This window comes from Bactrocera latifrons, unplaced genomic scaffold (genome assembly GCF_001853355.1).
Source record: "Bactrocera latifrons isolate USDA-ARS-PBARC rearing strain unplaced genomic scaffold, ASM185335v1 scaffold_753, whole genome shotgun sequence".
Taxonomy (NCBI): domain Eukaryota; kingdom Metazoa; phylum Arthropoda; class Insecta; order Diptera; family Tephritidae; genus Bactrocera; species Bactrocera latifrons.
In genome coordinates, this window is record NW_017537438.1 from 63,334 (window position 1) to 73,316 (window position 9,983).

At 40.3% G+C, this 9,983-nt stretch overlaps 1 long non-coding RNA gene across 1 annotated transcript; it reads right to left on the reverse strand.

Annotated features, from left to right (window-relative positions):
* Positions 1 to 6,846: 6,846 nt before the first annotated feature.
* LOC108976364 lies at positions 6,847 to 8,058 on the reverse strand. The gene is made up of 3 exons (XR_001993936.1): positions 7,908 to 8,058; positions 7,502 to 7,850; positions 6,847 to 7,418 (listed from the first exon to the last, which is right to left on the reverse strand). It is a non-coding gene; the product is annotated as an uncharacterized LOC108976364 (long non-coding RNA).
* Between the last annotated feature and the right edge of the window lie 1,925 nt (positions 8,059 to 9,983).

A 9,983-nucleotide genomic window follows, 5' to 3' on the forward strand; every position in this document is an offset into this window, starting at 1 on the left:
ACATATTTTTGTCATTTACTTTTTCCGACAAATAATGGCTTTATTTTCGAAGCGATTTTAACCAATACAGGAATAATCGTTATCCAATTAAATACCTTAAATACATTGTTGATTTAATAAAGATCTATATGGCCTTGTACAGCATTTGATTTAAATGAATATTTTCGAAGTATTACAGTTTTAAAAATTGAAAGACGTAGTGTTGGCGGCGGTACCGGTTTGTTGGTACGCCTGAAGCGTGCCTATAAATAGCGCATCGAAGGCCTCGGTTCTCCCTGTAGCACTTTGAATTTAGCAGCGATCGGACGCGTTTATTATCGGAGCTCTCTAGAGTGGAATATTTAAACGGAAACTACTATTTCAAATTGATCCTTCCTCAAAAATAATTGCTAATATATGGAATTGCCAAATATTTGGAATAGTAGAAGGGTACTGCAACCAAATAGAAAGTGCAAAGGATTATAACTGGCTCAGTAATCAGTCGATGTGGCCTCTGCCAAATATTTGGAATAGTAGAAGGGTACTGCAACCAAATAGAAAGCGCAAAGGATTATAACTGGCTCAGTAATCAGTCGATGTTTCCTCTGCCTTCATTGTCCTCGGTGCTCATTTCGCATTTTTCCAACTTAGCAAATCTCTTTTCAACGGTTGATTTCCCTGGTGCAGAGCACGAATTCAACAGAATTTTCCTTAAAAAAAAGCAATGCTTTAGTTACACACGAATTGCTTGATCCATTTTTTTGTAAATTAACACAAGTTGCTTCACAAAAATGATGTATCTCATCTCAATGGAAATCATATAGATGGTAGCAGTAGTATTATCTGTGGGTCAACCACAGCAAAGCATGGACGGGTCTAGTTTTGAAATACAATAAAGCGATTTTCGATGATTAAATTGTTTTTGTTCTGGAATCTAAAGAGCAACCTACTCATTGTAGAAATGACGGCGAAGTGGGTCTCCTAAGCATCGTATCAGAACTTGGAAAAAACAGTGCTAAAAAAAAGCTTAGAAACGCTTGGGCTAGTGGGGAGAATATACGTATGGCACTCTTTTCTAAGGACGAGATTAGAAGTAAAATATGTTTAAAAAAAATGTTCAAAAATTCACTGGAAGTAAAGGCGACTGAGAGAATTCCATTCGCAGAGAGTACCTAGCAACTAGCAAAGACCACCCTGCAATGGTATACAGATGTCTCGAAAACGGCAGATGGAATTGTGACTGGAATTGTGCTTAAAGGCCAGATCCCAAGCATTTTCAAGGTGTACGCCTTTAAAAGATGTGTAGAGATTATCTAGAGAAAACCAACCATGGTGGACTAATCTCATTTTCAGCGATAATTCCGCGACCCTCCGAGCGATCTCATCTGTTGAAATCAAATTAACAATGGTACTCAATTGCATCGAAATTCTTAACAGAATTATGACCACGCATTCTTACTTCTTTGAGACTGCCAAATGGTTATTTCAGAAGTCCACAGCCTCACACCATATCTCCTGTGACTTAAGTCGAAAGTTTTGATAAGCAGAATCAACAGATGGCATTGAGATGCTAAAAAAAAAATTTCTGGGCGGAGAGGGAGCTATCACGAAACACAATGTTCTAAATTTTCTGTATCTTCTTTAGCTACGTGGTTCACAACCGACCAGACATGTTGTTGTTGTAGTGGCGCTAGAACACTGCCTAGTTGGCGATGCAAGCCAAAATCCGGGCCCGTCCCGGTTACGTAGGCCCGAATGCCTTGTAAGTGAGTATTGAGCACCTTTTCGCCGCTTGGTACTTCAGTAATCATTGCGGTCGCAAACGTAGCACCAAAACTTTTGGCGTTGCTTGCTGTCAGAACTTTAACGTGAACGACAAAGAAGTTTAGAGATAGTTTGTACTCCGTCCAATTGCTAAGTATGGTCGATGTGGAGCGAGGAAAAGTTTCATACTCCCCGTGATAAAAAAGCGAAAAGTCTCAACGTGTTGTCGTCTGGATTAAGGAGATTGGCCGATTTTGTCTTTTTGATGACACCTTAAACTTTTTCGTCGGTAAAAGCAAAATGAGCACAGTTGTTTCGCGTTTTCCCCTGTCTGTCGAAGGGTGCAATATAAATTGTCGGGTAAAGGAACTCGCCCACCATGTCAATTGAACTGAATTTGAAACAGGTCGCCATGACTCCTCATAAGTTAGTTACGAGCTGATAGTAAGTTGTGAGGTATAACATAAAACAGTAGGTTTAAGAATTTATCGCCAATAGCGATAATAAGGAAAAGTGAGCTGTTTATTCTTGGCCTACTGGCCGCTTACATGGTTATAGCCGTGCTAACAGCAGTCGTTTTTTCGTTATTTGGCGCAAATTCGTCAAACCAAGAGCAGCCAGGTCCTTCACCACCTTACGGAGTGGAGGTCTTCCTATTCCTCTGCTTCCACCGACGCGTACTGAGTCAAAATCCTCAAAAATGGAGTGTTCTCTTCCGTCCGAACCCTCTAATGTCATTGTTCAAGACGTATAACAGACGGGAATAAAGAGGAACTTGTGGAGTTTCGTCTTTGTTCGTCGAAAGAGAACTTTACTTTGCAATTGCATACTCAGTTCAAAGTAACACCTGTTGGCAACAGTGATTCTGCGTTGGATTTCAAGGCTGATTTTGCTGTTATTGTTTATGACGGTTCAAGACAGAACAAATGCGATGATATTCTTCTTATCTTATTTCTTGTCCTCATTCGCAACCAGTATTCAGATAGTTTCTGAGAAAATTCCCAGCAGAAACTGCTAGGAGAGAAGTTTGTTATATTCCTTAACCGGAAGCATTGGGACCTCACTATGTAGGTGTTCGCTCGGTGACATCAAGAGGCATCCCGTTAGTTCCCTGAGTGGAGTGTTCGGACAGGATTGAAACTTCTTCATCTGCATCCATCCTTGACTTGAGGATTTTGTTCTCTGTACTTTGACAATAATGGTTTAGTATCCCACATAAAATCGAAGAATTATTAACAGTTCGAATTTTTTTGTCTAAATTTTGAATATGGTCGCTGTGGATTGAGAAGGGATAGTGTGAGTCCTTAAATTGGAATGGTGAAAATGTCCAGCTGGTTGACGTCCTCGTAAAATTAAAGGCTGATATCATAGGCGACCAAGAATTCGATCAACGGGACAAGGACGGAGACGATTAGTTTTTGTGACGTTTACTTTACCGGCCATATAACGGAGCGCAAATTCGGTTAGGGATCCGCATCAGAGTACAATTTATCAACATAACACTGATTTGCGCCCACGCTTTGAAGTAAGACGTCATGAAAGAGATGTCTTTTATGATCCGCTAGAACGGACTTTAACGACTGCAATCGCCACGATGTAAAAATTGTGATTCAATTTGGCGTTTTTTACACCAGAGTGGTCAAAAAATGCATCTTTGCAATAGAAAATAAAGCTACTTGGCTGTCTTTAAATAGAAAAGTTCGAAGCCAGATCGATTTTGTTGTGATAGATGGACAGCATGTCTCCAGTGTTTTTAGCGTGCGTTCGGTAGAAGGGCCTAACCTCGACTCAGACCACTATCTTGTTGGAGCAAAGATGCGTGCCTGCATCTCTGCAGCAAAAAAAAAACACGTCAACAAACACAAGGAAGGTTCGACGTCGAGAAGTTGCAGACAGTCGAATGTGCGCGATGGAATAGATACCTAGAGTTGAAGAGGGGAGCGAGACACGTTTGCAGACAGAAAAAAAGAGAGGTCGAAATGCGAAGAGCTTGGCAAGCTGGCTGACTGAGGTAATGCATGAAAATTCTATGAATAAATGCGGCAACTATCAGATGGTTGCAACCGAAGTATACAAATGTGATCTGTTGACTGATGCCCAAAAAATACTAATATTATGGATGGAACACTTCTCCAACCTGCTGAACGGCAGTAAAAATGTAATATTTATAGAAGGCGAACCCGATTCCCCAATCGATGACGATGGAACATATGTTCCATTGCCATACTATGATGAGTTTCGAATACCAATTACCCTCCTCAAGAACAACAAAGCGGTAGGGCCCAATAAATTACCGGCGAGCTATTCAAATAAGTCCGCGTGTACAGAAAAATACTTTGTTTTGACCTGTACGCTGAGAGTTCACGTTTGACTCTAAATTTTTTATTCAAATTTTTTTCGTCAACACATTTCTTAATTCTAATTTCTTAACTAAGTACATATGTATGTGCAAAAATATAATATATTTTTATTGTACTTCAGATACCAACGCATTGATATTTTACAACTCTTTGGATTAGTGCATCTAACGCACTAATAATAGCTTCTTATCGGTTCCTTCTTGTGTGCATTAACATTTGGAATATGTATGTTTTGTATATTAATATTAGTTTTATGTATACTCTAATTCATGAGCTTTCTTTAATAGGCAATGATTTTCAGATTTTTATGAGCAAACTTCATATTTATTACAGTTTTGTTGCTTACCATTGGACTTGATATTTAGTGGACTGTATATTCTTTTTTTTAAACTTCTTGTTTACATGTGTATCTTTATGTATTAATGTACTTGTGTCAAAATATGTTTTTTATATAATTCAATCTTAATGTACTAAAACTTTTATGTTCATATACTTATGAACACGCCGAATAACTGACAAATTGCATGTATCACAAAATATGGTCGGATGAAACATGACCAATTATCTGAACCGAAGTCTGCTCTGCCAAATCGACAAATCCACTGGGTTAAGCCTCCTTAACCCTTAGTTGGCCAAGCGCAGAAAAAAATAGTATTTCTAATTCATCTTTCAATTTTATCATTGAAATTAGTATTTTATTACGAAAAAAAAAAATTATATATTTCAAGAATACTGCAGATTACAAAAAGGATATGGTACTTAGAAGTACCGTCGGGTTTAAGGAGCTGAAGGAGTCACAACGACCGAGTTGAAGGTCAATTCAATGGTCATGCCTCTTCGGACCCGAGGAAGTGCGCGAGCTATTTTAGCCGGCAGTTTACACCGCACCCTTCGGTAGACAAAGCCAAACGATGTGTTAACCGACGGCTGCGCAAAATGCCAAACGACGGCGCGCCACTTACTTTCACCGATGAGGCGGTTTAGGGTGTCATCAACATAGCAAAATCTTCCAAATCCATTGGCCCTGATGGAATCAACATGCTAATGCTACAGCATCTAGGCTCAACGGTAGTAAGGTATCTCACCAAGGTCCTCAACCTGTCGCTGACCACTCATCAAATACCCGATGTGTGGAAAGTCGGAAGAGTGGTCCCACTACTGAAACCTGGGAAACCCGTCAACAAAGAGGAATCTTAACGACCGATAACTTTCCTCTCCCCAGTAGTGAAGACACTTGAGGCCTTGTTACTCCCGACCTTAACTCACCACCGGAGCCTAGCCAGCCACCAGCATGGGTTCGGTAAAATGCACGGTACCACCACAGCACTTAGCGTCATAAACGCTCAGATAGTTCGTTGCCTCAACCAGAAACCACCCTGTGAGAGAACGATCCTCGTAGCGTTGGACCTGTCAAAAGCTTTTRACACGGTCAATCACACAACGCTACTGCAGGACATTGAGAAAACCACGCTTCCTCCAGAGCTCAAGAGGTGGACCATGAACTATCTGAACGGTCGTCCGTCATCCGTACTATTTCGAGGTGCAACATCTAAGCTGAGAAGAATTAAACAGGGGGTTCCGCAGGGTGGTGTCCTCTCCCCGCTACTGTTTAACTTCTACATCTCGAACTTCCCGCAACCACCAGAGGGATACGCTGATGACTGTACGATATTGACGTCGGGCAATGGAATCGATGGCATGTGTTCGAAGGTAAACAACTACCTCTCCSACCTTTSTCGTTTCCTCACTGCACGGAACCTCCAACTTTCCCCCACCAAATCCACAGCGACCATATTCACGAACTGGAGGAAGGAGTATAGACTGGAAGTTAATATTGCAGTCGACGGCGTCAAAATTCGACTGTCAATAACCCTACGACTTTAGCTGTCACCTTCGACAGTCGATGCTCCTTCTCTCCACATACGACCGCGATTATCGCCAAACTACAAAGCCGCAACAAAATCTTCAAGTCGCTAGAGGGCAGCACATGGGGAAAAGACAAAGAAACGTTGTTGGCAACTTACAAGGCAATCGGCCGGCCGGTCCTTAACTACGCAGCACCCATATGGCCGCCTGGATGCAGTGGCACGCAGATGAGGAAACTCCAGACCTGCCAGAATACAGCACTCCGGACCACGACAGGATGCCTCTTGATGTCTCCCATCGAACACCTACACAGTGAGACGCTTATGCTCCCAGTTAAGGAGCATAATGAACTCSTCTCCAAGCAGATGACTGCAAGGATGATTTCTACGAAAACCTCTCCTCTTAATGCTCCTAGGAGGCGGTTCCGCTCCAAGCAGATGACTGCAAGGATGATTTCTACGAAAACATCCTAGCAGGAACTAGAAATCATCCTTGCAGTCATCTGCGTGGAGCGGAACCGCCTCCTAGGAGCATTAAGAGGTCATTCCTTGATTACGTCGACGACATCTAACAATACGCTGACAGGACCACGGACGCAACAGACTTCCGACAGGTACTGACCGCCATTCACAGTGGAGCCATCAACACCTTCACCGACTCCCTCCCCGTGAATGGCGTTCTTGGGGTCAAGTCACCACCCATAGCAGACGCAACTTCGTTCTGGATATTGTAGCAGGTTAAACTCCTACTTATCCAGAATAGACCCTGACATACCTAATGTATGTCCTGCATGCAACGAGTCTCCGCATGACACTGACCACCTCTTTGCATGCCCAACCAACCCCACCCATCTAACACCCTTTTCCCTTTGGTCCGACCCAGAAACGTTAAAACAACAACAACAACAAAAGGAGCCGAAAAGTTTTCCATTATTAATGTCATGATATTGGACGAAACAGTTAGTTCTTTATAGCAGTATAAAAATATACCGGAATGCCGGCTGCACATATCACATTTTCTTCGGGTTTAAACAAAATTGCCAATGTACTCCAAAGTCGAACATCAGTTGCAAAAGACGCACCTTTATTACAACATGCTTTGCTTGACTGTGTTGGCGTCTAACTCAAGCTCCTTTTCTTGGCACCAATTTCCTTTTGCGCCATTAGGCCTTAAGCAACGGATCGCCTATAAATCAGTATTCAACATAAGAATTAACGAACGTTATTTCCAAAAGCCCCCAAAACAATCTATGCCCCCATTTTTTAAAACGTCTGCCTATCCCGTAGGTACTTCGTATTGGATCTGCATGATCTTTTCCGCCCATGAATGATGGGTTTATTATCTATCCATTTATAAACAATATATCCATTTGTTTTTGATCGTGAATCAAACTTGTCTCTTTTCATTTGCTTGTCTGGCTTTATGTTTGAAAGAAGTCCCTTCGATTGCCTAAAATTGTTCACATATAAATACTTTGAATTTGGAGGAATTTTAGGAGTCTAGATGTAAAATAATTGTCAAAGTACACATACTTGTTCTATTGCCACTCATCTTCTCTGAGGGACACAACCACTCTCTCCCCCAGACCAAATCCTTCGTACTTTGCTTCCACATTTTCTTCTTCTCCTTGGTATATTTGCAATTCTTTACTATAGCCGAATTGATCCTACAAACACCAAAACTTATAACCGAGCTTGGTTTCATGGCGCAATATTGTTTCATAGAGCGTCTGCACTTGAAAATAATTATAGATTAGTCTACTGATAATTCCTTGGTTCCATGATACACTTGCTGAAAACTTTTGTTCAAAGCGTCAGTCATAGGACGTATTTTGAATAGCCAATCTTTGTGGTTTTCCGGATTTTATGAATTAGCATTAACCTGTAAAAATCTTAGTATTGAGTCGGATCTGTTACGGGAAATTGTTTCGGATATTACGGTTACAACCAGGTCTACACATCTCCTCCAGTAATGTCGCCACCTTCGACGTTGATCAGACTCTATATACTTATGTGTTTGACTCATTATCTATATTTCTGCTAAAATTAAAGCAATTTAATCTTACATAATTGCATATATAATATTAAAATATATATTGCATGGGCCCACAGAGCCCAACGGTATTTACAAGTCTTCACGGGAAAACCGGTTGTTACTGCCAAAGAAGAGATGGATTTTTCATTTTAAGAAAAATATTTAAAACTTTGATGGATTAAATTCAGTTGCGCAAATTTTTTCTAAAAATGAATGTAAACACTTGAAAGTAGACTAAATGTTCAAAGTTGGTGCGTCATAATTCATCGTACGGCACTTTTTACCGTTAGTTTTAAGTATTATATTGTACAAAAAAATAGCTTCAACATAGAAGTGGAATCAGTTTGTCACGTGCAGTGAAGTGGACAAGTGTAAATATTGTACATCCTTTTTTTCTAATAATGGATAAAAGAAAAGAAACTTCCTCAGATTTTCGAAAAAATAGTTATAAAACTAGGAAAAGATGGAAAATCGTTTAGTGAAATTGCTAAAACTACATCTAAATTTAAGTCTACCATACAGTATATAGCAAATTCGTTTGAAAAAAATCATACTCGCGAATACGAAGAAAGATCGGGACGCCCGCGAAAACTTAATGATAGAGATGAACGGGCTGTTGTGGATATGGTACGAAAATATCCACGTGTGAGTAGTTTGGAAATATGCATCAAAATTGAAAGAGCTTCGGAAAAGTATGTGAGCAAGTCTTCAATTCAGAGACATTACGACGTAACGGATATTCTTCACGAACAGCTCGTCGAAAACCGCTAATATCTGAAATAAATAGACAAAAACGCCTAACTTTCGCAAATCAGCCCTTGAAGAAGAGTCTTAACTTTTGGCAGACAGTTCTTTTCACAGACGAAAGCAAATTCAATATTGTCGGAAATGATGGACCTTCAAAAGTTTGGTGAAAACCGGGTACAGCTCTTGAAGCTAAAAATTTGCAATGTACCGTAAAATATGGTGGAAGCAGCGTGATGGTTGAGGAATTTATGGCAAAATAGACAGATTACAGTATTTGGAAATTTTTAAGCAAAATTTAAATCAGTCGGCTGAAAAATTGGGTTTACCGGATGATTATGTTTTCCAACAGGACAACGACCAAAAACACACTGCACATTTGGTTCGCGAATGGCTGATATACAATACGCGAAAACAGAAGGGAAGAACAAGATAGAAGAGAGGAAAGATACCATCCCCATTTACAGCTAAACTCATCTCTTTAATGCCAAATAGAATGCAAGACGTAGTAAATCTAAACGATGGACCAACAAAATACTAAATTTTAAGTTTCAAAACAAATTCATAGTATATTAAATATTATATTAATAATAGAAATTGATTACATAAATATGTAGCGTAAAATGGAATATGACGCAAAATTTTGATCGGTTTATACTTTTTTTTATTTATCGTTTTCATTCTGAAATAAAATAAATTAATTTGCTTTTGAATTATATAACTGACAAGCTTTCTTTTATTTATGGAAGAACTTTTTGCATTTGAGTGGATTAAAAACGGAAAAACTGATTATAGAGAGCCGGACGATGAAATTCTGCTGTTACAACAAGCCATTTACATTGCTTCCTTGTCGAGTCTGGAGAAAGCAGAACTAACGGCGCGGGTGTTGAGGCCGACGCTAGCAGCTGTACACTCTTATTAAAGATCGATCCTGACGGAGCTTTTGGTGTTGCTCAAGGTCAGTTTACACAGTCGTATTATTTTTTCGGGTAAACCAAAGTCAGACGTTTCGGCGTAGAACGTTTTTTCGTAGAACTTTCGAGTATCACCCCTGACGGCCAGCTTATCATGCTCTTCGTACTCATGCATTTGGGCCTCTTTCTTTTTCTGTCTGCAAACGCGACTCGCTTCCCTCTTTAACTGTCGGTATCTATCCCATTCCTCACGTGTTGCGGTCGATCGTAACGTTGCGAGGTAGGCAGGCTGTTTTCATTCCGCTGCGACATGGCACTCCTC